Source organism: Varanus komodoensis, unplaced genomic scaffold, assembly GCF_004798865.1.
Source record: "Varanus komodoensis strain SLA01 unplaced genomic scaffold, ASM479886v1 scaffold38, whole genome shotgun sequence".
Taxonomy (NCBI): domain Eukaryota; kingdom Metazoa; phylum Chordata; class Lepidosauria; order Squamata; family Varanidae; genus Varanus; species Varanus komodoensis.
The window spans coordinates 3,441,942-3,467,085 of record NW_025335909.1 but is presented as its reverse complement, the minus strand read 5'-3'; the positions used below and the strand labels follow the sequence as shown (position 1 = coordinate 3,467,085).

Sequence of the window (25,144 nt, the reverse complement as noted above, 5' to 3'; positions counted from 1 at the left end):
GTGCGAGGAATGCATGACACTGAAAAGCTAGCTCTGTTGAAGCTGGATGGACTCGTGACGCCTGCTGTACCTGACAGCCAGGATGGGAAAAGTTGCTGCCAAGTTTTTCAGAATATTTATACAGACTTGGGGAAGAAAACTGTGCCTTGAGCACAATTCACACTAATCAGGAAAGAGATATGGGGTGCAAGTCACTACTGGTTTTGCTGTGGAATTTAACCTGAGGAGTACAGAAGAATCGCCTTCTCACAGCATATGCACAAACTCCACTTCAGCCGTCTTAAGTTTTCTGACAGTAATTTCGGATTTGTGCAAAATTCAGTTGTTTGAATTTATGCACACTTACACAGATGTACACACATTGTAAAGCAGCAGCCTGCATTTTACACAACTTCTTTTATTTTCTTTTTGAAAAAAATTATGTACCTTCTGGTGCATTTGAAAAATAGAAGTGCACCTGCTGTGTTATTTTAAATTCATAACAAACTGAGACGGCACCAGATTGGGATCTGTGGGGCCAGGCGGATGTTCTTTCCTTATCAGATATTGCCCAGAACCCTCGTGGGTACATGTCCTTGCACTCTTTCAGAGGACACCATCAAGCTAGCATGCTCATTCCTCCCAACATGCAAGCAACATCCTGTTTCCCCCCAGCAAACTTGTGGCATTGCTTGGGCTACCCAAGAACTGAGAAATGGTGGCTGTGCACCATTCAGTGAACTCTAGAGCAACCTTGCTCAGCCTGGAGTCCTCAAAATAGCCACTGGTCAGGAATCCTGAAGGCTGTGCTCATGTGGAGCTCTCCAAGATGGGGAATGCTTCTCTAGAACATGCAACCCCTTGTTCTCCTCATGGGTAAAGACAGACACCCACCAATCTGATGCTCATAGAGCCATGCCAGGCTTAACGTGTCATTCTGAGTCCTCATTCTAATGGAGCAGAAAGACCCTCACCACAGAAGTGAATAAAAGCGCAGCTACCTGCTCTTCTCAGTGTTTATGCTCACCTCCCCTTTCTCTGCTCCAGCTTTTGCTGGGCCTGGATCAAGGTGGAACCAGCAGAACCCTTCCTCATGTCTCTCTCTGCTGCATGATCACATAGGATTTGCATGGTCAACAAGGGCAGGTAAAGAGAGTGACTCCAGGAACTGACTGTGCACCCTCTGTGGTGGTGTGGGTCTGGCCAGGAGTGCAATAATGCCTAGTCCTAATTCCAGCACTGACACTGCTGGTGAGCTCTACCTTTGCCTCTTTCTCCCTGTCCCTCCACACCTGGGGACTCAGCCCCAGTTCTCAGTGCCAAATTATTACACAGAGATCCATCCAATACTGATGACAACATTTCTCGGTGAGAGTGTCTGGGATCAAAGCACATGGTTCACCCTTCCATGGGCAAGAAAGGGCAGTCACCACCAGCTTTGGCTCTGACTTCTTAGTTCCAGCAGAATTCTGACATGGTCAGTTTGGGGTGACCAAACCAGGGCTCTTTGGTGCACTAAGCTTTTGTTTTAGTGCTGGAATGGGCAGTACACAACATGTAGCTTACTAGAAATGTCCAGAGTCACCATACATGATTGGTGAACTAGATTAGGTTTACTGAGATTACAAATTCTGCAGATAAATGCTAACAGAACACCAAAGCAGGTTTCAAAGTGTTTTTGCACTGCTAGTCATTTCCTCTCCTTAGAGTCCTACAAAGTCCTTCAAATCTTATTCCTTTTCATACCCCAAAGGGAGAGAAAAGGGTCTTCAGAAAACAAGAGCCTTAACAACAACAAAAAGAAAACAGCTTCTTTTTCCATCTCCCACTGAAATTATATGTACTGAAATCCATGCTGTAAATCGAAAGCTGTGTTTGCTGTAAAACTCTCAGGGAAATAATTTGGTTCCAAGGAGAAAGACAATGTTGATAATGCACCAGAAGCTCTGAATACTAAGCAGGCTTTTCTGCACCCGTCCTTCCAGAGAGAATCCTATTTTATTTCATATTAGCTTTCAGATTGAAGAAATAAGGAGTAATCATAAGCTGCTGGGATCTGGAGTCAAGGGGAAATTTGCACAATTATGTGATCTGTGTTCTTAAAAAGCATCCTCTCTGTGAAGATATTTCCCTTGACTATTAAACTGTCTTTAATAAATTGCTGTACTCTGTGTAATACTTTAATTTGTCACCAGATGTCACTAAAAAGCACAGCTTCACAGGCTCAATATAGGCACACACACTTTTCCTTAAGTCTTCAACTTCTTGCATGGCACCCTTGGCAAGCCCTACAATTAAGAAAACTGATGACGGAATGGTGGCTTCAGCCATCCTCTTCCAGCTGTTCCCCCCCCCCCCCCCCCACATCCCATTACTTTCCCAGCTGTAGGGTAAAAGATATGCACAACTTCATATAAAAAACCCATCACAGATGGACAAAAGATTGAGTCTCATGCTCTACCATGCTTTTCTACTGATTACAATTTACGATGATTGCTTTTTCCCCCTTGAAGACCATAGCAATGTCTTTCACAAGCAACAAGTGCTCCTCTGTTCATTCTCTTCTAGTTGGTAAAGGACCCACTCCAAATCTGAACAAACTTCAAGTGACCAGACATGATGGGATATCCAGAGAAGGACTTCCATTAAAAATATGGGTGGGGAGAGATAAAAGGAGCCATTTAGAAGTGCATTCATTACATCTATTCCACACTAGCCCATTTCTTAAGTATGAACATCGTGTAGGGAAAGACCAAGACCTCATGAGTACCTATTCAACTATTAACAAAAGAAGAGCTCTATTTTATCATACCCAAAGCCTACCTAGTATAGTCTTCAGCCCACACAGGGGCTAATCAGAAGTCCATGGAAACCCACAAACAGGACACAAACGCAATGGCTTGGAGTCCTACTCCTCATGCTCCCAGAGACTGGTATTCAGACAGACGCTATCCCTAATAGTCAAAATAGCATTCAGAGAGCAGAATTTAATAAATCTTCCCTGCCCCACCCCACACATCTAAACATGGAACCCAGAGACAGTCTGTGGTCAAAGCTTGCTCATTTCTAAGGTGCCAATGCTAGCTGACACACACACAAAGAACGCATTCATCCTAAATGTGCAAGCTTCCATTGTCCTGCCACAACTAACTCAAACTCCATGATTGGACAAGTTATGAAAGTTAGAGAACTAGGCTAAGGCAGGAGCAGTTCAGATACACTCAAGAGTCAAAACACCATTAAACAGTGAGATATATTACCCAGTACAGAAGCAGAATCCAACCAGTCTGTAGCCCTCCCAAGGCAATGCCTGGAAAACAAAGCACCAACAGCGAGAAAAGCAATGTTGTACCAACTCTAGCTAGCTTCAAACTAAAGGCTTCCACAGCCAGAGCTTCCTGAGCCCCGCCCAGGGCCCAGCTGCAGTGCATTACAGGCCTGATGGCAGATGTACTACTCAGGAGGAGGGCCATGCTCTTGAAAAGTCCTCCTTTGGTTTGGAGAACTTTTTCTCAGGGAGCCTTAGGGGTTTGCCTCTTGGTACTCCCAGGGACTAGGGGATGCTCATCCTCCACCACAGAGGCAGAACTCTTCCCTGTAGGGAGGGACCAGTAGTGATCCCCTCTGAGGGCCCATGCTCCTCCAGGTCTCCTACCATGGAAGGCTCTCTGGTGTTGCCTGTTTCTGGGACCCAAGCGCTTCCTTAGAAGAGGATTCCTCCAGCAGGGGTCACAACACTAGCTAAAAGCTGTCCTTACAGCACATTGGAGCAATTCAAATGTGTGATGGATATGTGGCAGTGAGGTTTGGAAGGGTAAGAATTCAGTTCTACTCTCAAGTGGTGATGATATGATGGGGTAAACCCAAAGAGAGCTCACCTAGTCCACCTTCCACAGTGTTCCTTTGCTGATTTTCCCAGACTGTTGGCATTCTTAGAACGGCAGCTTCAGAACTTGGAAGTTGTATAAAATTATTAGATCTGTTCAGTCAGAAGCAACTCTGCAGTAGGTTCCCATGAAACCTTTTCCATTGTCTTTTAAAGCTGACTTTTCTGCTCTTTGCACTTACGTTTTTTAAAGCTGAACCTCTCAAGTATCTGAAATGGAAATACGTTTCTTTACATGTTTTCCTTCTCCTCCATCACCCCAGCACAATGCATTGTTTATCAAGAGATGCTTGTATGGGCTCCTGGCATTGATGTATCTTGCTTCATTTATAAAAGCTGCCACTGCCTTTGTTTGAGACAGGTAGAACATGAATAAGATTGATTTTGTGGGCGGAAGGATGGTTAAGAGGTGATGGGAAATGGCTCCAAATTATGAATGGTGTGGAGGGAGAGCTATGAATGAAAAATGTCTCTTTCACATTACTAGATCTTGGGGTCATCCAATAAAATTGATTGGTGGGAGGTCCAGGACAGGCAATCAGAAGCACTTCATAAAACACTGTCATCCTCCTGGGATGCATTGACAAAGACTATTGTGATGGCCACTTGTAAAGATGGCATGAGAACAAGGACAGACAAACAGATTAGCCTTCTCCAACCTGGTGCTTTCTAGTGGCAGTGCACTACAATGCCCATCCTTCTAAGCCAGCCTGAGAAAAAGTCTGCTTTGCCACCTGCAGATGCTCATGGCTTTTCCCCTTGGTAGGGATGGAAATTGGAATCCGTGGCAGGTTTTACATTCCTGCCTACTAACTTCTGCATTTTATCCCCACCATAACCCCAAAAAGGTAGTTTCGGTTCAGAGTGTCTCACCCAAAATCTCAAAGGGAGCATCATGGCCGAGTGGGGACTAGAACCCAGATCTCCTGTGTCTAGATTCGGCTCTCTACTGACTACACCAAACTAGCTTACTATTGACTGGGGAGTTTGACGCTTGAATGGCTGTTCAGGCACACAGTTTCCTGGGTGACTGTGACCCAGTCACTGCCCTTCAGTTTGCTGGGAGCATAAAAGGGGTAGGGCTGAGTTCTTTGGAGGAAAGAGACAAGTAAGTCAAATAGGAGTAATAAGCTAAACAACACATACCACTTTTAGACACATACATACCTCCCATCCACATTCAAACACGATCTTCCTTATAGCTGTTTGGCTTCAAGATGTTTCTTTGTTCTCACTGATATGTGCTACAATTCTAGGGCTGAGTTCCAATAAGGCTCACAATTACTTCACTTACAAGTTGAAAGAATTGTGGATAAGACAGACGACCTTTTTTTACTCCCAAGAAATCTATTGGAGATGGACAAATGACCAATGTTTCTGTTTCTTCAAGCAGTGATGGGACTTGAAAGTTGTGCAAAACTCCCCATATTTCAAAAATTGGACCATATTTTTCCAAAGAAGGGTTGATTTAGAAATCTGCAGAAATTTGGAAATTGGTGGAAAGTCATCAAGGACAATTGTACAAATTCAAGAACATGTTAAATAATCTGCAAACAGACATGTTCTTATGCTCCCATTCAGGGTTACATATACACCTAAATCCCATGTTTGGCAGGCAGAAATAGAGCTTTGTCTATCCCTACCTTCCCTAAAGAACTCAAATATGCCAACTATGGATTCAATTCAAAACTGAGCATAGAAGAATTTGCCTCTATTCAGAACAAATCCATGGAGGTAGCATTCACATGTGCAACTGTCTACATTCTGTCTGAAATGTCACAGTTAAGAAATAGTTTCTAATCTCATAATGAGCTGGCTGGGGATGATGGCAGTGGTAGTCAACTAATTCTGGAGGGCGTTCGGTTGGGAAAGCTGATTTAAAGGTACCTGAAGACAACTCGATTGATAGTTGGTAGGGAATATATCTAACAGGTGAATGTGATCGTGTGGATAGCCAACATCCCAGGAGAATCAGTTCTAGAAAAGACAGGAGTGGGAGACTCACTAGAAGCTTGCAAGATCAGCGAGTATTATCCATTCATATCTGTTAAGACAAATGTGGGGCTGGGGCAGGAAAAGAAGCAGGAGGATTGCCAAAAATTGGCTTTTAAATCTGGCTTCCCCGGAGAGAGATGGTCATGCTCAGAGGTTTGTGGTATTACTTGATAAGCAGTGATTAAAACAGTAATCCTGCATTGTAATCAAAAAGCAGTCAAGGCTCTGAAATTACTTTTCTGCTAAGCTTCCCCCTCCCAAACCTCTTCTGAGTGGCAGTCCTGTATGGCAAAAAGGGAATGGAGGAGCCATTCCAATACCACTCCAAAATGTTCCAACCACTAAGGTACAGTTTGGAAATATTTTATCTTTTCTTTTTTTCCCCAGTCCTCGTGAAAAAGTACCCTTTAATTTGGGGACGTAGGGATTCTGCCTGTGCTTCCAGAATTGGGGAAAGTAAGCCTGCCTTAGGGCACTGCAATATGGGTGGTGATGGGGGGGGGTCAACTTATCCTTATTGGCTTGGTTTATTTGCCTTACGGGGTTTCCTCCCCCTACCACTTCTCACAAACCTTTGCATGGTGCCATATCCCCCATTGTTGTTTAGCCACAGAGTCATGCCTGACCCCTCATGACCCCATGGACAATGTTCCTCCAGGCTCTCCTGACCTCCACCATCCCTCGGAGTCCACCCAAGCCCACACCCACTGCCCAGTGTCTCCATCTAGCCACCTCATTCTCTGCCATCCCCTTCTCCTTTTCTCCTTCAGGGGATATTGGAGAACCCTAATTGTGCTCAATGTGTGTGATCGCCTTCTGTTATGTGTAGGTGAAGCTGAGAGTGAGTGACTGGCCAAAAGTCCCTCTGTAAGCTTCATGGCTAGAGCCGGAGCCTGCATCTCCCAGGTCCCCACTCCATTTTAACCGCTTCATGCAGCCGTTCAGCAGGTCAGGTTATTTCGAAGCCTTCTTCAATATCAAGGAGAAGTCACTGGTTTAGTGTGTTGGTTTCTACCACGAGAACAGAAGCAGAGCAAAGATCTGTCTTGCCCAACATTCTCTTCCCACCCTGGCCAGCCAATACCCTTGGAAAGGCACCAAAGAGGGCATCATGAAGCCCTTCCACCTGCACCCTCTAAAAACTGTCATTGAGCATCATTCTGGAGGTTATCTTTACCTACCCTGGCAAGGAGCCAGTCTCGGCTTCATCCTTCATGAATTTGTCTAACCTCGTGCACTTAGAAGCAGATTCTATACTTTAACTAGATGCTGCCTGAAGAATTCCAGCCTTCTGCCTGCTCTGAACCTCCCACCATTTAGCTTCACTGGGTATCGCCATTGTGTCCTAAGATTATGAAAGAAGGAGAAAGCATCTCTCAGTCCACTCCCTCCACATCATAGATAATAGGATACACCTCTGCCATGCTTTACCTTGCTTGACTTTTTGTTCTCGGCTAAACTGCTCATGAACAAATTGCTCCAGTCCCCTGAACATTTTGTTTGCTGTTTTCTGCACCTTTTCTTTATGCTTTGTAAGGTGGTGTGAGCAGAATTGTCTGCAATCTTCAAAGTGCGAAAGCACCATGCATTTGTATAAGGGCATTAGGATCTCAGCAGTTCGATTTTCAATTTCTTTCTTTAATGCTTTTCATATGGAATTTGCTTTTTCAACGCTGCCACACACTTGGCTTAATGTTTTCTTCAAGCGATCTAACACAGTCAATGCCAGCTCAGACCAAAACAGTTTACACGTCTAGGGCTGGGAGGCAGAGGAGAGGGGTGGGTTCTGTTGTTCCAATCTGCATCCCTTCATCCTTCCTTGCATGGAACGCCCCGTCCCCCCATAGTGGTTGGATAGCTGCCTATTCTTCTCCTTATCTTTAGAATGCTTATCCACACATGCAGATATGCAATTTTTCCATTAGGAATTCAAACAAGCATAGACAAAGAGAGCCAATGAAGGCAAGGGGTTGAACGGCAGACTGGGAGTCAGGAGATCTGAGTTTGAGTCTCCATTCTGCCATCAAGCTGAATTCTCCAGTTCTCCCAGCATGTCCCAGCCCACATGCCTGGTTGAAGGGAGGTGGGAGCTTTAGGATGCTTGTGTGTCTGCACATGGTTGCACACTTACAGTATGTGGCCTGCTTAGGGTACAAGTCTATCCAGATGGAGCTGCGCACATCCATTGCAAAGCAGGAGGAGGGAAGGAGGCAATCTTCACTTCCGGTTCTGGCCACTAGTTGGCCACTGTTGGGCATCTGAGAGAACAAGCCAAGAAGACTGGAGTGGCATCAGAACATTCCCCCATCCTGGCTGCCCCAGCCTGCTTCCCACGCTGCCCCTTGTGCAAACGGCATAAATGTCTGCAAATTTTGAAAACAGCATCTATGAACAAATTTCCTTAGCACTGAGAAAAACCTTCAACTGTAAGCCTTCTTAGAGACAGAAGTTCTCAGAAGAAATCCTTGCCAGGCCCACTTCATTCGTGCATATGAAAAGCTCTGTGTAAGCAATACTAGACTGAGCGGGTAGGAATTTCAAGGAAAGAGGTTTTGATGCAGATTTAGGAGGAATGTGCTAAATGCTAAAATAATTAATTCTGGAAAGTCATTTCCCCAACACGCACATTTCTGTATGCATTTTTCTTTACACTGGAAAAACTCATTAAAACTTTTGAGAGGTATGATCTTAAACCAAAATGCATTTTGGTTCACTTAATGGATCTAAAACATGAATGCAACTTTTTTCCCCATTCCATACCTATTTCCCTCAATTTGCATCTCCGCCACACAAATTCAACCTTAATTACCAAGTAGAAGACTGGAGAACCGGCTGTTTTCTAATAGATTCTTTCTATTGGTCAGTGGATTCTGATCTTTCCTTCATATTACACTGCTCAAGTTTCATTGTGTGACACCATTTTGGTTTGGTTAGCAGCCTTGAACAGAGCAATATGGAAAGAGGGAACCTAAATAAAATAAGGAGAATATGCACCTACAATTGTGACTCTGTGTTCTATTGCCCTTGTCTTCAAACTGAAATGCATTCAGGATGTTCTTTAGTTGGCATTTATCCATTTCAATCTATATCAGAATTTAATGATTTGGAAGGCCTCTTGGCAGTTTCCAAACCTCACTCTGCTTCCCTTTCTCTGCTGTTTGCACACTCTCCATTGCAGTATTTAACTCCCCACAAACTCTGGGTGGCTCCTTGCAGCTCTCGCCTTGGTCTCAAGGGAAAGAACAAATGATAAACATCTCCTATCTAAGAACAAGAAATCTATAGTGATAGATGCCAGGTGGATCACCTAGCTAACTTGTCCCACTTCAGCTTGTTCCACTTTAGCACCAGCTTTTCACAAATAACTATCGATCCAGCACTGGCCAAGTCACAAATCCTCATCGAATTCTCAGAGGGAAAGCACAGTGGGAAGGAAGGAGGAAAAGAAGGAAGAGGAGATGTGTGCTTCCTTTGCCGCAATCTCTTTCAAGAAAATCTCTCCAGCAATCATACCCCCTTCAGTCTCTCTGTGCCAATTATCTGCAGTTATATACTTATTTATGCATTGCCTGTTACAATAAACTGTATATTCTCCAGCCATAAACTTCGCAGAAGCTTTGAGTCCAAACCTAATTGGTACACGAGGAACAGGGTTATGTGAGCAAACCCAGAAGCAAGTGCTCCACCGGGAGTCAGGCTCTCTCAATCTCACAGGGCCTCTTTCCCATGCTCCTCCATAGCCTAGGAAGTGGACTGAGCTGAGATCAAGCCTGTGAACACTTGGGAATGCAGGTGAGCCCCTTCTTTAGGCTGAATTTCAGTCCTGCCAAGTAAGCAATTGTGCTTGCACAACACTGAGGACGCATGCATGTACACAAAGCCTCCAAGTCATGTGTGCACAAGCTGGCCTCACCAGGTATACCTGGGCATCTGTGGCAACTGGACTTCGGGCAGAGAGAATGCTGACCAGAGTCCAGGGAGCTGAACTGAGAACATCCAGTAGATTCCCATCCCCAAACTGGAGTCCTCACACAGCGCTGCTAGAAGCTAATGGTAGCAGGGAGATGGGACACTTTGCCCATTAGTTCCCTTCATTTTTCTGTTCATAGGCTTTCTTCCCTGAATGCCACTCCTAAGGGATTTTTCCATATGAGGCTGTTAATCTTCTATATCTATTTTTGGTTGGGCTGAAGAACCGAATTCCGATGACTATGCAAAGAGCATTTCCTTTCCTGCTGCCTCATCTAGAAAAACTCTAGCAGAGTTGCAAACATTGATTCTGGAATGGAAGCCTGTGAAGAATGCCAGCTTCTGATTCCACAGTTCCTCGAGATCTGACTTTAAATGTCTACAGTGGAACATGGAGAAAACACTACAAAAACACTGCATATGTTCAGCCTAGAGAAGAGAAGACTGAGGGGGGACAAGGTATCCCTCTCAAAGGCTGTCACAAAGAGGAAGGTCAAGGTATCTTCTCACTGGTACCAGAGTGTAGGACATGGAATAATCAACGCAAGTTGCAACAACCCAGGTTCAGTCTAGGCATCAGGAAAAGCTTCCTCACTGTCACAGCAATATGGCAGTGGAACCAGCTGCCTGGAGAGGTGGTGGGCGCTCCCACACTAGAGACATTCAAGGAGAAACTGGACAGACAGCTGAGTGGGACAGTTTAAACTGGTGTCCTGCAACAACAGCAGGTTGGTCCCAATGGCCTTCATGGCCCCTTGCAACTCTACTGTTCTCTGAGTCTATGGAGAGAGAGATCACTTGGTGTGATGGGCCGTGGACCTGAAGAGCTCTGCTGGAGCAGCCTAAGCTACAAAGAAAGCTCAGACAGACGCAATGCTGGAGAACCTGTCCCTTCCCAGTGAGACCTTCACCACTTCCAATCATCAGCATGGAAGTGGACAGAAAATCCTTCTCACTTAAACAAGCCTGACTCCCCACTGATTACGGACATTGGCGATGCTTATTGAGGATGATGGGAGTTGCTGCCCAAACTATCTGGACAGCACTTCCCACACAGAGGTTTGAGTTTTTAATGCAGCATTCAGCTCATTTCACAGTGTGTCCTGGCACATTATTTAAGAATGGCCGGAGTAGGCGAAGGATTCAAAAGATTTAATTCCTGCGGTGTGATGTGCTGAGCTGCAGTCATGATTTTAATGTGGTCCCTGTTGGCACAAACTGCAAAGATTGGTCACAACTTCCCAAGTTCTCCTTAGTGACATACCAAAGCTGCAGAGCTTCAAAAGCCCGTTGCCCCAGGAGGGCGTAATTTTATCATCAGACTCACTATCAAAGGCAATTAGATGCAAATGCTTCCATTCCAGCTCGCTATAGAAACAGGCATGCCTATAAAAAAAGCAATTGAAAGGGTTTTCAGGGTCAAGCTAGATGTGACAGACTGTTCTGCAATTCTTCCTGCAGATGGTATTTTTTATTTTTAATTAAAAATAGATTCAGATGCTGGAAGGTGAGCGCAGGAACAACAGGGAAAGGGGCTGCTGGATACTTCACTGTGCTGTTTGTCCATTCAAAGTTGCCACTGTGGTGCTTTGCCTTATGGGAGGAAAAGATATTTCGTCCCTGTATTTCTCTCTCATGAGGACAGAAAAGTTGCTTGTATGGAATAGGAATGAGCACATCCATCTATTTATGGTTCATGTTGGTTCCACATCTATTGAATCATAGATCTGTCTTTCCTCTCGAGTTTCTGCATCAGTCTGTGATATATATCTTGAGGAATAATTGGAATATGGGAAGAAGGGACTAGATAAAGGAGAGCTGGGTGGGAAAATAGGTTGGCAAGAAGGAAGGTCTGGCTTTTTATTTAGCCTGCTGTTGACACTAGCTTTTCTGGTCAGCATCCTGAACGTTACTGAGTACCATTAAAGCGAACGATGAGCTCTTTCTGATTCTAATGCCTTCGAAGTCATGGCCAGGAATGACTTTCTCTGGAGCACAGGAAGAGAAAGAAACTCTTTTAGACATTTATGAACTGTATCAATAAAATGGCCTGCAATTATCCTGGAGTTTTTATTACCCTAATTATTGATCTTTCCTTCAAGCAAAAATTATAATTAAGCTGCCAAGATGCTAACTCCACTCCTAATGAACAGAACAGGAGCAAGTTATAAAGGGGGTTCTACCCAACTCACTGCTTCTGTTGTTGTGATATGCTGTCAAGTCATCTCTGACTTGTGGCAAGCCAATGAATAGAAGGTCTCTGAATTGTCCTATCGAAGACTGCTTAGCTGTTCTGAACTACAAACAACACTGGAGTTGCACCTGTGTTATTATTATTCAAAAGACATGGAGGACACGAAAGCTCTTAGCCACTTTCTAAAAACACTAGGGGTTCTAGAAATGAGATTTTATGATATATATTATTAAATAAGCATCATTATGCTAGTTAGATCTTCATAAAATTAGTTCATTCTGCATAGTTCAGTGTTTTTAAATGGTACATATTTGGAATTATTTGAAGGGTATAGACCACGCCACAGTTCCTGCTATATCAAATAAAGAAAACCCTAAGAAGTTGAGAGCCATGCAGAGTTCCTCTAGTTTACACAGGGGCCAGCTAAATGCCTGTGAGAAACCCAGAAGCAGGACAAGAATGAATCACCAACTTCCCAGCCATGTTCTCCAGTCACTGGGATGCAAAGTTGTTAGGAAGGAAAGAGGCCACTGTTCTTATCTGGCAAGCATTTCAGGCCAGGATGACATGGATGGAGAAGGCAAGACTCCAGAGATAGAGGTGGAAGAACTGGGAGAGCTTATCTTGAAGCCACCATCTCCAGCTGTTCAGAGAGACCTGTAGAACCCCCAAGGGCTGCAAATGCTTTGAAAGAGAGAAGAGGGACACCTAGCTCCCAATGATGGGCAAACCACCTTGGATAATGGAGATGCCATACGGCTCTCAAGCATATGGACTGGACAGCACCAACACCCCCAAGTCTTGCACAATCGGCCAAGCTAATTCATCAGAGAACACAGAGTAGTTAGAAGTCAACACACCCGATCTTCCCAAGAGGAGAAATTACCCCCTGACAAGCAAAGGGTGAGGAACAAGGAGGAGGCAGAATCTCAAAGGAAGCAACCTGTCGAGGGTTCCTTCCTTGAAGCCCACTGTGCCATTGCCTCTCACTAGGAGGCTTCTGATTCTAAATAAATCCAGGGGGCATCCTCCCAAACTATCACTCCCAAAGAAGATGCCCAACAAAATGACTGACATCATGCTAGCGTCCTATGAACAGATCATATAAGTAGCAGAGAAGACAGCACTCTCGAGGATTCTTAAAAAAAATTAGCTATAAACATGTGTCTAGCATTTGGCTCTAGTGGTAGGGAAAGTGTGAGCTTCTTGTAATACCCACAGAGCTGTGCCAATCCTTTTTTCCCCCTCCCCTCTTTTCTTTGCATTCTCCATTTCCTCCTCTCCGCATCCCTTGCAAGTGCTAATGAGATTTCTGGGATCCCTTCGAGGAAGAATCTCTGAAGATTGCTTCCCGCACCAGGCATCTGTTGGGTTTTGTACCGACTGCATCCCAAGCACCATGTTCTCTGCTCCTTGCTCCAATCCAGGCAGCTGGGCACAGAACATACAGCAGGGCATTCAAAAAGCAGCATGCAGATTTTAATAGCATCATCAGCAGAGCTGGGCTTGCTTAGCACAAGGTGCTGCTCCTTTCATTTAAAGCCAGGCTTTTACAAATAGAGAGAGCTCCCAATTTGTTCAGCAGTCCCTTGGAAATATCTATTTGGTGATTTGTAGCTTTCATAGAGAGATCTCATCTCCATTGCCACTGTCAATCGCTGACTCCCTTTGAGTCTGATTCCTTTTCCATGATGAGATTTCAAAGGGGCAGTTTAACTGGGGAGGTGAAATGAAGAATAATTGAAGAATGCAGGAAGCACCTGCGAGATTGACAGACAGAATGAGAAAGATCACAATTGCTGTTAAGAGTGCTCACACTATTCAAAGATTATGAAATTTAACGGTTTATAAAATTTATGTCTTCCCGGGCTGTCTGCTGCTTTGTAGAAAATAGCTAAAGGTGTTGTTGTTTTAAGCATTGATAAGGGCATTCTGTTTGCATCATTACTCTGCTGCCATGACAGATGCCTGGAAAGCCCCATCCTTTGCTATTCAAAGTACTGATGGCAGCTAAATGTGCTGAGTTTGGGCTTGGATCAGAATATTAGGGTTCCATAAAGCTCACCTCAATAATGAGAAAAACTGTCTAAGTATCAGAAGCTTGCAGAACCAGAAGCGATCATCTTTTGGGGGGTGGGGGGTATGCCGCAAGCCACCAAACAAAAGGTACAGAATTTCTTTTAGCCCAAGGGAGGGATTCCACAGTGGTGTGCAAGGCTGCAGGCAAAGAGGGCATAGCCAAAGCCAAGGGTATGCGGCCAAGAGACCCACATGACCAGCATATTTTAGCTTAAAGCAGCTATTTCCAGTAACCACGTGTTCAGAGCCATGCCATCTTTTAGGAGGTGGAGGGAGGGGAGGGATTGCACACAAGCCAGGAAAGCAGGTGGGCTGAGGAAAACATCAGCCTCCAAAGGAGGAGGAGGAATCATAAAACAATCTCCAGTCTGCACAGGTTTCCTGCTTGTACAGAGCAAGCAGTGATGGCAAAGACAAATGGGAACCAGGTATGAGATAAACAGTACAATGTTGTTAGGAAAATCCTGCTGAGCTCAGACATTGCTCATTAGGAAACTCCTGCCCTACTTTGCAAAGGACAGTTGTCTGTTTGGAAGTGTCTATTTAAGAACGTGTTTGCTCCAAGACCAGTTGAGAGAGAAGCAAAACCCTAGCAAGGGAGAGACCAAAGGCCTTGGAGTTGCCCATCAAGAGCTAACACCTGAGGAACAGCCCGAGTCTTCACCTGCTCACAGTCTATCATGAGATAATTGTATTTCTAGTTGAACATGAACCATTACTTCCGTATCCTCCTCTCTACCTCTCTATTAGCATATCTCCATTTTATGTGGATCGGTGTCCTCTTCCGCCTTTTGGTGATGCATTTCTCCTTCCAGGTGCCATGAAAGTTGGACACAGTTTGCTGTGGTGCTGGTCCCAGATGCTGATGTTGGCTCTGCGTCTGAAATACTGACTTGCCCAGGGGCCACCACATGAATTCATACTAGGGAGAAGACTCTCACTTCTTGAATTATTGCCAGGTCTCTCAAGTCCTATCATTCAGCAGCTCCAGGCTTCTCCCGTGTCCCATCTAGCCCGACTAGAAACCAAAGGACACAGCCCAAGGGCATACCCATTAATCTTGCTGGATGGAGAGGAACATATGGGAGAGCAGCTGGCTGCTTGGTGAACTATGCCGCTGCCCTTACCTGGAATTCTGATGTTGGCTTGCCGAATCTCTCTTGCTCTGCTTCCCTGGATTCTCATTACTTCACAAAGGCCCAACATGCTTCAGTCCACTATCACTGAGATCGTCAGCTTCAGGTACCTGAGGGCCCTTGAATAGGATGCCCGCAAGGCACCTTCCTTAAGTGTCTCTCCCTTCTCACGGCCTGGCCGGCAGCTGCTCCCCCTCCTCCTGGCCACATGCACATGCTTGAGCCCGTGAGCAAGTAGTCAGTGGCACTTGCTCCTCCAGCTTCTCTGCACCCTCATCGGGGCAGAGCAAGTAGCACATGAAGAGTCAGGTTGCTCAGTGAAGCAGGCCTTTGGTGCGGAAGCCGGGCTCGTCCTTTCGATGCAGTCTCTATTCCTTTGTTGTTGCATTCCTCATTCGGGTATCTGATGTCTTTGCTTCATGGAAAGCATCACCAATTGGTGTGGTGATGAGTGTTGGACCAGGGCCCTGGGACATCTGGGTTCTAGCCTGCACTAGGCCATGAAGCTGACCGGGTGACTTTGAGCCAGTTAATCACTCTCAGCCTAACACACCCCACAGGGCTGCTGCTGCTGCTGCTGCGAGGGTCAAGGTGGAGCACAGGGGAACCGTGTGAGCAGCCCTGGATGCTTTGCAAGAGAAGAGACGTGGGATTTAAATGCAATGTCATACTAGCACAAAGAACTTAATCACGGTTCCCCCCACCAAAAAAAGTAGTTCTAACTAACGTTGGCCACACTGAGTACCATTTCATGGTCAAAGTTGGATGTAAATCAGATACATGCTGGAGGGAGGTAAGAAGGAGTTGAGCAACTCTGCTGGGGTGTGGGCTAGAGGCCATGCTCAAGCGGCACACTTCTCCCATTTCACCAATGAAACTTTTGCAAACTGACCGGTCTGAACAGAAAAGCTGGTGGATTTCTCAAGAGATCTTTGGCTCTTGGGCAGTATAGAAATGAAGAACAAGAATTGCTCATGTGGGTGTTTCTTCTCATTGTTTAGAGGCAAGCTGTGCCCTGGGAGAGGAAGGCACCTGAGGCCTATCCCAGCATCTCCCAATCTGGTACCCTCCGGATATTTTGCAATATCGATGCCATTAGGCCCAGCTGGTATATTCAGTGTTCAGGGATTCTAGGCATTTCAGTCCAAAACATCTGCGGGGGGGGGGGGGGGACTTGGGGCAAAAAGATGCTTCATCAGGTCAAAACAATGCTGTTTAGCATAGATTGCAGCCATAAACTAAGGCAGGGCATGCTGATGGAGAAGGCGAAGGAGAAAGAGGAACAAAAAGCTGCAGTCCCACACCCTCTATTCCCACGTCAAAGAAAACAAAGAGGAAGGAAGAGCTGACAAGAAGCTGGCAGCAAAGAAAACCGGATGCCCATAGACATATCAGCACTTCGACAAGGACATCTAATTAGAGCACGATTAATGCCAATCATTCCATCTCTGCCTGCCCCAACATGCATCCTTTCAAGGTTGGCATCCATCTTTCCGCACTGGCATCTGTACTGTGGCTAACACTGTGCTCCTAAATGACAGGAGAGTAAAAGTGACGGCATGTGCCAGATGGAACGAGAAGCGCCAGCAGATCAGCCTTACTCATCTGCTGCAGCAGAACAGACAAACAGCCCAGTGGCACCAAAAATCTAACTCATTGCCACAAATTTCATAAGCAGGAGCTCACTTTTTCGCTGGCACAGGATAAGAAAACAAGAATGGTCGTTCTGGATCAAACCAAGGGTCCCAATCTTCCACCCTTCTGTCCACATGGCAGCTAGCTACTGTCCACAGGAAGCACCCAAGCATGGTGGGGCGGGGGTGGCTCCTATCTCCCTCCATCCACTGCAGCTTTTATCTTGAGGTTTCTCAAAGTTATCCCTGTAGGTTCAAAGGAGCAGCTTGGGATTTGGAGCTCAGACATCGCCAACCTTAGCTTGTCCTTCATTTCTCCTCAAGTGGCTTTGTCTCTGACCCTCTTCAATTTGTCTGTTGTGAAACAGACATTGAGTGGAGGGGGTGGGGTCAAAGGAGCAATTAATTGCATCATTACATGGAATTTAGAGTGTGGATGTCCAGGACCCAACTCTGTGCTGGACTTGGGTTCTTGAGCAAGTGACTTTTCCTTTAGTTTCTCCAATATGTTTATGTTTCTACCACACCCTTTTTCTTCCCAGGAACTCCAGGATGACTTTTCTTCCTATGCTCCATCTTATCCACACAAAAACCACCCTGAGAGATTGGGCTAAGAGCCAGTTGGTTCCATGTCCGAGCAGGGACTAGATTACCTGAGTCCCAGACCTACACACTTAACCACTGCACCACACAGCCTTTTTAACAGCCTGTCAGCCATTTCTTGAACAAGCAGCCTATCCTCATAGCAGAACATCTGTTTGAGTTCCCATGACCATCTCTTCCCATTCCAAATATTCCCACTGACCCAAACACTAAATGTGTATTAAGACTCTGAATATCCACAGCCTGCCTTCTCCACCAAAGGAAATCCCACAGATTTGGAGAAGGGAAAGATCCAGTGCAGTATATCTGGCCATGCAATCAGAAGCCAAGAATCTGGGCTGCTGGTGCTAACAAGTGTTAATTTTGCAGTGGTGCTAATGGTACTCTGAGAGGCTGCTCTCTGTCCTCCCAACACTCACACGGCAGTCAAAACTGTAATGCTATATCAAGTCCAAGCTGCTCCTGGCAGTAAGACGGTTGCGTTGATTACTATTTGTGATGCACGGGGCCTGCTGGGACCAGGAACATCCCGTCAGGTTGGAAAAGGGAACTCGGAGGCATTTTCTTGAACAACTCAAAAGGCAAGAGACCAATTTCCCATCATTGGAAAGGAATTTGTGGAGAGGGAAAGCAGTTTCACCCTCGGGAAAGCATCGGCATATGTTCTGCGTTGCACACTGGAGCACCACATGCATAGAAGATGCTTTGTTGACATCACTAATGCAGAATGCGCTGACCCCAAGGGCTCAATCCCCTCTCGAACCATCTGCCAAGCCTCTCTTTTCCCTGTACCGTGTCTACCTTGATTAGGCAACTTGGCGTCTGCAAGGGATCACCTTTAAAAGACCTCTAAATGTCCTCCTTAAAGCCCGATTTAAAAGAAATCAAAAGGCTTGCTTCAGTTCAGAATAGATGGCATTGAGGAGCAGCCACCCTCCGTGCACTGGCCTGAAGTGGGGCAGGAAGCAGGAGCGAACAAGCCAGGATGCAGAACCCAGGAGAGGACTGGAGGGCAAAGTTAAAGGCGGGATCCAGGGGTCAGAACCAAAGATCCAGTCTGATCCATAGGGCAAGTCAGGAGGCCAAGCTAGGACCACAGAACAGGTCAGAACTGCAGAAACCAGGCAGCAGGAGTAGGGAGCAGGGGCGAAAGGATAGGTGCAAACTGCAGGCGAAGGCTGGGAGGCTTCAGCCAGAGCTAAAGAGCAAGTCAGAAGGACAGGTCAAACCAGAACTGCAGAAACTCAAGGATACAAGAGCTTAAATGCCCCTCCTAGTCCAGCAGGCTAGGCCTGGAAAGGGAGACCCTTAGATCCCTTTGTGCCTACAAAGGTAAGAGATGTGAGCTTTTGAGAGCGGGGAGGCATCTCCATCATGTGATCTCCCCATATGCCCCTTGCCCCTCGACAGACATACCCCAGGCAAAAGCTGGCCACCTTTGCAAGAGCTGGACGTGTACAAGGAATCCACCCACCGGAGAACACCTGCGCTCAGCTCCCCAGACCCCGGTCCACTCTGCGCCAGCCCCGTGTCCAAGTTCCTAGCAAGTTTTTGGTTTATTTCATTTTATGCTTTTATATTTGGTTATGGATTATTATGATTTAACTTGGGTTAATTTATTGGCTATTTATTATGGTGCGTGTGGCTATATTTTATTAAAAGATGTTATTTTATTGCCTTCTCTATTTTATCTATTATTGAATCTTATGCATTTTATGCTGTTTCTAGCATTTGTAAGCCACCCAGAGAGACTTTGAGTTATGAATGGGGAGGAATAGACATGGAATGAAATAAATAAATAAGGAGCTCCCCTCTTCTGCACCTGGAGCTGCCACTGCCAGCTGCACTGGGCTGTGCAGAAGGCTGGACCCTGTGAAGGACACTGGCACAAGCTGCTAGCCCATGAGTCATCCTGGATTGGTTTGCTTTGCAGAACCAGGCAGGCACAAGAGGAAGTCTGCAGAAGTATTACTTCCAAATCACGAGAAGTAGTAGTTCCTCTATACTCCTCACTAGTCAGACCTCACCTGGAATACCACGTCCAGTTCTGGGCACCAAGATTTAAGAAAGATGCAGAACAATTAGAAAGGGTCCAGAGGGAGGGCAACAAAAATGATCCAGGGTTTGGAAACACTGCCCTGTGAGGAGAGACTGAGGGAATTGGGCATGCTCAGTCTTGAGAAGGGAAGACTGAGGGGGACATGATATCCTTCTAGAAGTCCCTCAAAGGCTGTCACAAAGAGGAAGGTCAAGATCTCTTCCTGCTAATGACAGAGTGTAGGACACAGAATAATCAACCCAGATTCAGGCTGGACATCAGGAAAAGCTTCCTCACTATCAGAGCAATACAACAGTGGAACCAGCTGCCTTGAGAGGTGGTGGTCTCTCGCCCACTAGAGACATTCAAGGAGAAAGTAGGCAGCCATCTGAATGGGGTGGTGTGACATGGTGTCCTGCAACAGCAGGAGGTTGGACTTGATGGCCTTCGTGGCCCCTTGCAGCTCTTCTATTCTAGGATTCTAGGTGAGGGGTGGATTCTGAAAGGCTTTGTCCCAAGCCCAGTGCAAATCAGGTGGCCAAAGCAATTTGTGCAGGAATCTTTTAGCAGCCTTACCTGCTCTCCCCATCCACACTGCTGGAGAGCAGGTGGCACCTCCTAGACCGTGTAACTGCTGAGGAAGAACAAGAAAGAGGCATAGCACTTCTCATCCAAGATGTCCATGGGTTCTTCTCTAGGGGATGGGTGGATTCCCCATATTCTTGCAGAAGAGAGAGCACATTCTGTACATGCGGAGTTTCCCATGAAGCTTGGTGAGAATCAGTCCCAGCATGCAGACTTGATCTGAGTGGAAAGCGACATGAAAGCATAAATAGCACATCAATGCTGGCTATTGAACAATATGATAAAGGATATTTTTTAAGTTTGGTATTGAGAGAGATGCTGCAGAGCACAAGCTGGAGCAGGGCTGTGATGATCCCACAGAAACCTGCTAGGTTCTGTTGATCAGATTTCTTGATCATGCCCAGCCATGACTTAGGAAGCAAGCTGAGCCACGAGGAAATCTCTGGATGCTTGTGGAACGTCTCTTGAGCAACCTGGCAACCTTTCTCTGCAGCATGAACAGCTCAAACAAGGTCTGAAAATCATGTGTGCAGACAAGGGATGCTGCTTGCATACCATCTCATGGGCTCTTCTGCCTCATCTTAGTTCCAAATGTTAGATTTTGCAACTTTGCATTAGGGACATGATAAATCGAGATCAAAAATTAACTGCTATTAATTTATTCAGTTTGTCCCTTCGGGAGGGAGCCCTGGACCTGATCTGAAGTTGAACTCTTACACTTTTGAACTCAGTGAGATTTCTGGATCAAAAGACAGAAAGAAATGGAAAAAGAAACTGCTCTCGACAGCAAGTATGCTTTTGAAAAATGTACATGAAAAAGAAGTACTTTTCATAAATATACTTTAATCATATACTTTATACATATGTATATGTATATACACTTTATACTTTAAACATATACTTTAATCACTTGGAGAAGAATATGCACATTTCAAAGATGTGCACAATGAGTATAAATTTAGACTGAGACAAGATATACACAGATGTTCCTGCAAAGAGGGACTATTGTAGCAAATGTCTGAACTTCAGGACTGACTGTCAGAATGGTGGGGTGGGGTGCAGTGGGTCGGGTCCACATTCTTGAAAGATCATTCAGACTAGCCCCACATCCTTATCAGGGACGGGTCTTGGAAAGCTACAGGCATCAAAGCACATGAATGATGCATTAAATGGAAGAAACTCCACATCTCCAGAGTCTGCACAATCTGTTCTTCTCAGCCTGCAAAAGCCCACAGTAGGCCGACCATTAAGACACAAACATTTCCACACGGCAGACGGGAATTTAATAAAGGAAATTGGCAGGTCTAATAATAAACAACTGACTCTTAATGGAATTTGGTCACAAGTTGAAGGGATTAATTATGGAGGCCCTAAGCAGGTTTTTCTGGAACAACTCAGAGGGGCAATGTGCCAAGCCAGGTTTTAGACAAGCTGCTTTCGTATCAGGAAATAGCATTCAGAGAATCAGGAATTTAATATAGACATGGAGTTTCCAGATCGGCGATGCCTGGGAAAAAGGGGCGCTGCAGTGCTTCCAGCCCAGAGAGCAGCATGCTCAAGGAGTGTGGACTAATTTATACCGGAACGGTGTATAATGACAACCAGTTCAATGGCATAAAGTTCTTGTTTATGAGAAACGTCAAGGTAACCCAAGACCACAGATGGTTCTTTCTGTTTCTCAGCTTGGGTTTCCTACCCCGGATACCATTCTACTGCCAGAAAGACATCAGGCAAGTAATATTGTTGACCAGGGTTGAGACCCAGTGACCCTTGTGGATCATCGGGTCTTGTGAGAAAAGTTACTGAGGCCCCCTGACAACGTGTTGGCCACAATCTCCCCTACTGGTCACCCCTGGTTGCTGAAGGAAAGCCCTCCCTGCCACAGACACTACCTGGGATTCCAGGGATAGCTGGAATGGATAGCAGAAACACGTTGGGTTCCTCCATTGTTCAGACAGGCTACTGGTCTGGTTGGGGCAAGGTTGGAGCCTGGTGGTGGGGCATATGGGCACTCAGCCCCAGACCACACACTCTGGTAGGTCATCTGATTTGATCCTAACCAACCTGGGGGTTTCTTGCTGGAAGCTGTGGCTTCCAAGCCATTTTCTTGCACTCATAGTTGGAAAATGGCTTTGGACTGGATGCCTTTGCTTCAGATATCTCTGATCCTTTGATCTGCTGGGTCACTTTGCAAAGTCAAATCAGTTTTCTTGTTTAATGAGCTGCAATGCAGTTTGATTTATGGCAACCGCAGAGATATGAAAGAGAAGTCCAGTGAAGCTTAAGAAACAATACTACTTTCCAGAGATACTGTTTTTGCTGAAAACTCATAGCTGTATTATGTTTCAGTGGTAATATAACAAGAAGAGACTCGGGGTGAAGGAAAGAGGTAAATATAACTGTTTTTACTAAAATCCCTGACTTCAAGAGTTGATACATCAGAGTATGCCTCTGTTTTATGAACTGCCCAGCTAGCTCTGACTACAGGGTAGAACAGAAAAGCACTCATGAATAAATACGCATTTCTGTGGAACTGATTGCCAGGAGACTGGGCACCAAGAACCTAAGCTGACTTGAAAAGCAATATGCTAAAGCAGATGTTAGCAAGTCTTTGTCGCATTGTATCTCTTCAAGAAAGAACAGCCAAGCATCTTGGTCAAGTGCAGAAAACCTGGGTGCTCCACAATTTAAGCCAATTAAGTAAAAAAGGATTTTAGGAAGAATTCCCCCACCCCGCATTCCAACTTTCCTGGGGACCTCCTCCAGTGAAACAGCTGTTGGAAAATAGCCTTCCAGACTGGGCTTGGAGGCAATTTCTAAGCTCTTAAGAAGCAGTCGGTAACAGTAAGGTAGTTTACCAACTGTGGATTATTTTTCTATCAGGGTAGTTCCAAATGTTTCAGATATGCTGGGTTTCAATCCAAATAGATAATTTTAAGAGGCAGAATTGTTTGGCAAATGGTATAAAACCATTTTAAACCTCCTATTCTGGAACAGCTTGGTCATTAAGTTTACCTTTTCTCCCAAATCTTTTCCATGACTATCCTCAGTGGTACTTGATTAAGGATAGGTGAGGGTTCCTGATGATGATGATGATGATTTTATAAAATAAGGACATCCAAAATCTATACTTTATTTCAAGACTAGGGCTGGAAGAAAATGAGATTTAAAATTTTGGATCTAGAGGAGAGTGAAAGTGATAGATACATCCTTATCATGGACTGATACGATTGTATTGGGTTATGCACCTTGAACCATGGGGATATTCAAATCACCAGGTATTTAAAACAAGAGCCAGTGTGGTGTAGTGCTTAAGAGCATGGGACTGGGACTCAGACGACCTGGGTTCTAGTCCCCACTCAGCCATGGAACCAACTGGGTGACTTGGGCCAGTCCCAGACTTTCAGCCCAATCTACCTACAGGGTTGTTGTTGTGGGGATAAGATGGAGGAGGAGAATGATGTAAGCTGCCTTGAGCCCTTTGTAGGAAAAAGGTAGGATACAAATCGAAAAATAAATAAATAATAAATATGTCCGACAAAATGCTGTTTGTTTTTTTGGTACCATCAGTAACAGCAGAAACAGCAAATACCCTGAAAGCAAACATTATTACATATCAACTAAAGTGAAGAATCTGGAATGGAACATTTCAAAGCTGAGATGCCAAAACTGAAATGGGGGGTGGGGTGGGACAGGGCTTTCCTAGTGGCTAAACCAAAGAACCTAAGCCCTCAGTCTAATGGATCAGGTCAAGGTTCCATCTAGTTCAGGCAACTCTTGAAACAGCAGCCAACTTATGGTTATGCTTTAATTGCATCCTCTTTTGTCTCCATTTGATTATTACAACCACCCTGAACACCATTTTTAAGGTGAATAGGCAGGACATAAATTGAGTCATCAATAAAATGGATGGATTAATGAATGCACTATCAGCACAGAAAAACAAATGCCACTTTTGATCTAAAGGAAGGGTCAAGTGAAGAAAAGAAAAAGATAAACAGATAGGAGAGGTGTTATTCTGGTTCAAACCTTCTGTATCAGAGCCACTTAGGTGGGGTAGCTGCCTAGAAGAGCACTCAGGAATTCCCTGTTCTCTTTTCCTGCTGGGGAGAGTCATTCAAATGCTCTAGCCTCTTGACCAGTCTGTCTTCAAAGCCCTCCATGGGAAGCTTGCTATTGGTTCTTGCTGCCTCTTTCAGGCAGCATCCTCCTCCTTTGTAAATGGCCTCTCAAAGGCCAAGGCAATTATTCAAGGCAAGTGTAGGGGAAAGAGAGAAATGCACGGTAGGGGTACCACATTTGCATGCCTTTTCATTTCCACACTTAGTGCTGCTAACGAGCTTGCTTGCTGTTTACATGACTCCAAGACAGACTGAAGAAGAAGCTGAAGGAATGGCCTTCAAACAGGTCATGTGGATATGAGGAAGAAGGCCCCCTGTCACCCTCTCAGTGTATGATTCTGTATCCCCTTTGGTCTCTCAAAGTTCACATCACTTTTCCAGCTGTGCGAACCAGACACCAGAGGTGCCTTAAAGGATTCCAGATCACAGCAGTGGGTGAACACTACAGCATAAAAAAGAGTAAATGTTGCCCATTAAAAGACAGGGCCCCTGGTGTGAATAAATATGGACACCTCCTCTGGCTTCCTTTGCTTCAGGCTGACACTTTGGTCTTGCTAAAAGTCAATGAACACTGTTATCTGGCACCAGACAGAGAAACTGTGGCTAGACTTTCCTCTGAATGCACCCCTCAGTGGGAGAGAAGGTGCTCTGAAATTTCACAGATGGCTCAGTGTCCGGGAGAGAAGAATCTTATTCCAAAAAAAATAGTGTTATAGCAACATAAGCAACTTTCAGGACCCTGGACAGCATGTCAAATTCAGAGAGCATGAAACGCCACTCCCCAAGGATTGAGTGTGGGTTGTTGTTGGAGCATGGGTTCTGCTGAACTGTAGGTCATGGTGTCATCTGAACCATGTGCAGTACCAACCATGATGAGAAGTTTGGACTCAGTGGTCTCCTAGGGTCCTTCCAACTGTATGATTCT

At 45.3% G+C, this 25,144-nt stretch overlaps 1 protein-coding gene across 30 annotated transcripts in view; it reads right to left on the bottom strand.

Moving 5' to 3' along the window:
• GALNT9 (polypeptide N-acetylgalactosaminyltransferase 9) overlaps positions 1-25,144 on the bottom strand; it is a 236,812-nt gene that overhangs the window by 193,081 nt on the left and 18,587 nt on the right. For 21 of the 30 annotated variants that reach the window (XM_044440803.1, XM_044440786.1, XM_044440801.1 and 18 more), the window contains 4 exons: positions 20,090-20,317; positions 3,858-5,341; positions 3,240-3,289; positions 2,803-2,933 (listed from right to left, as the gene is read on the bottom strand). The exons of 2 other annotated variants lie outside the window; for them this stretch is intronic. The gene's annotated coding sequence lies outside the window, so the exon portion shown is untranslated. Of the gene's footprint in view, positions 1-2,802; positions 2,934-3,239; positions 3,290-3,857; positions 5,342-7,991; positions 10,373-20,089; positions 20,318-25,144 lie in introns of those variants that run through there. 7 more of the 30 variants (XM_044440806.1, XM_044440787.1, XM_044440810.1 and 4 more) reach the window with 5 other exon arrangements.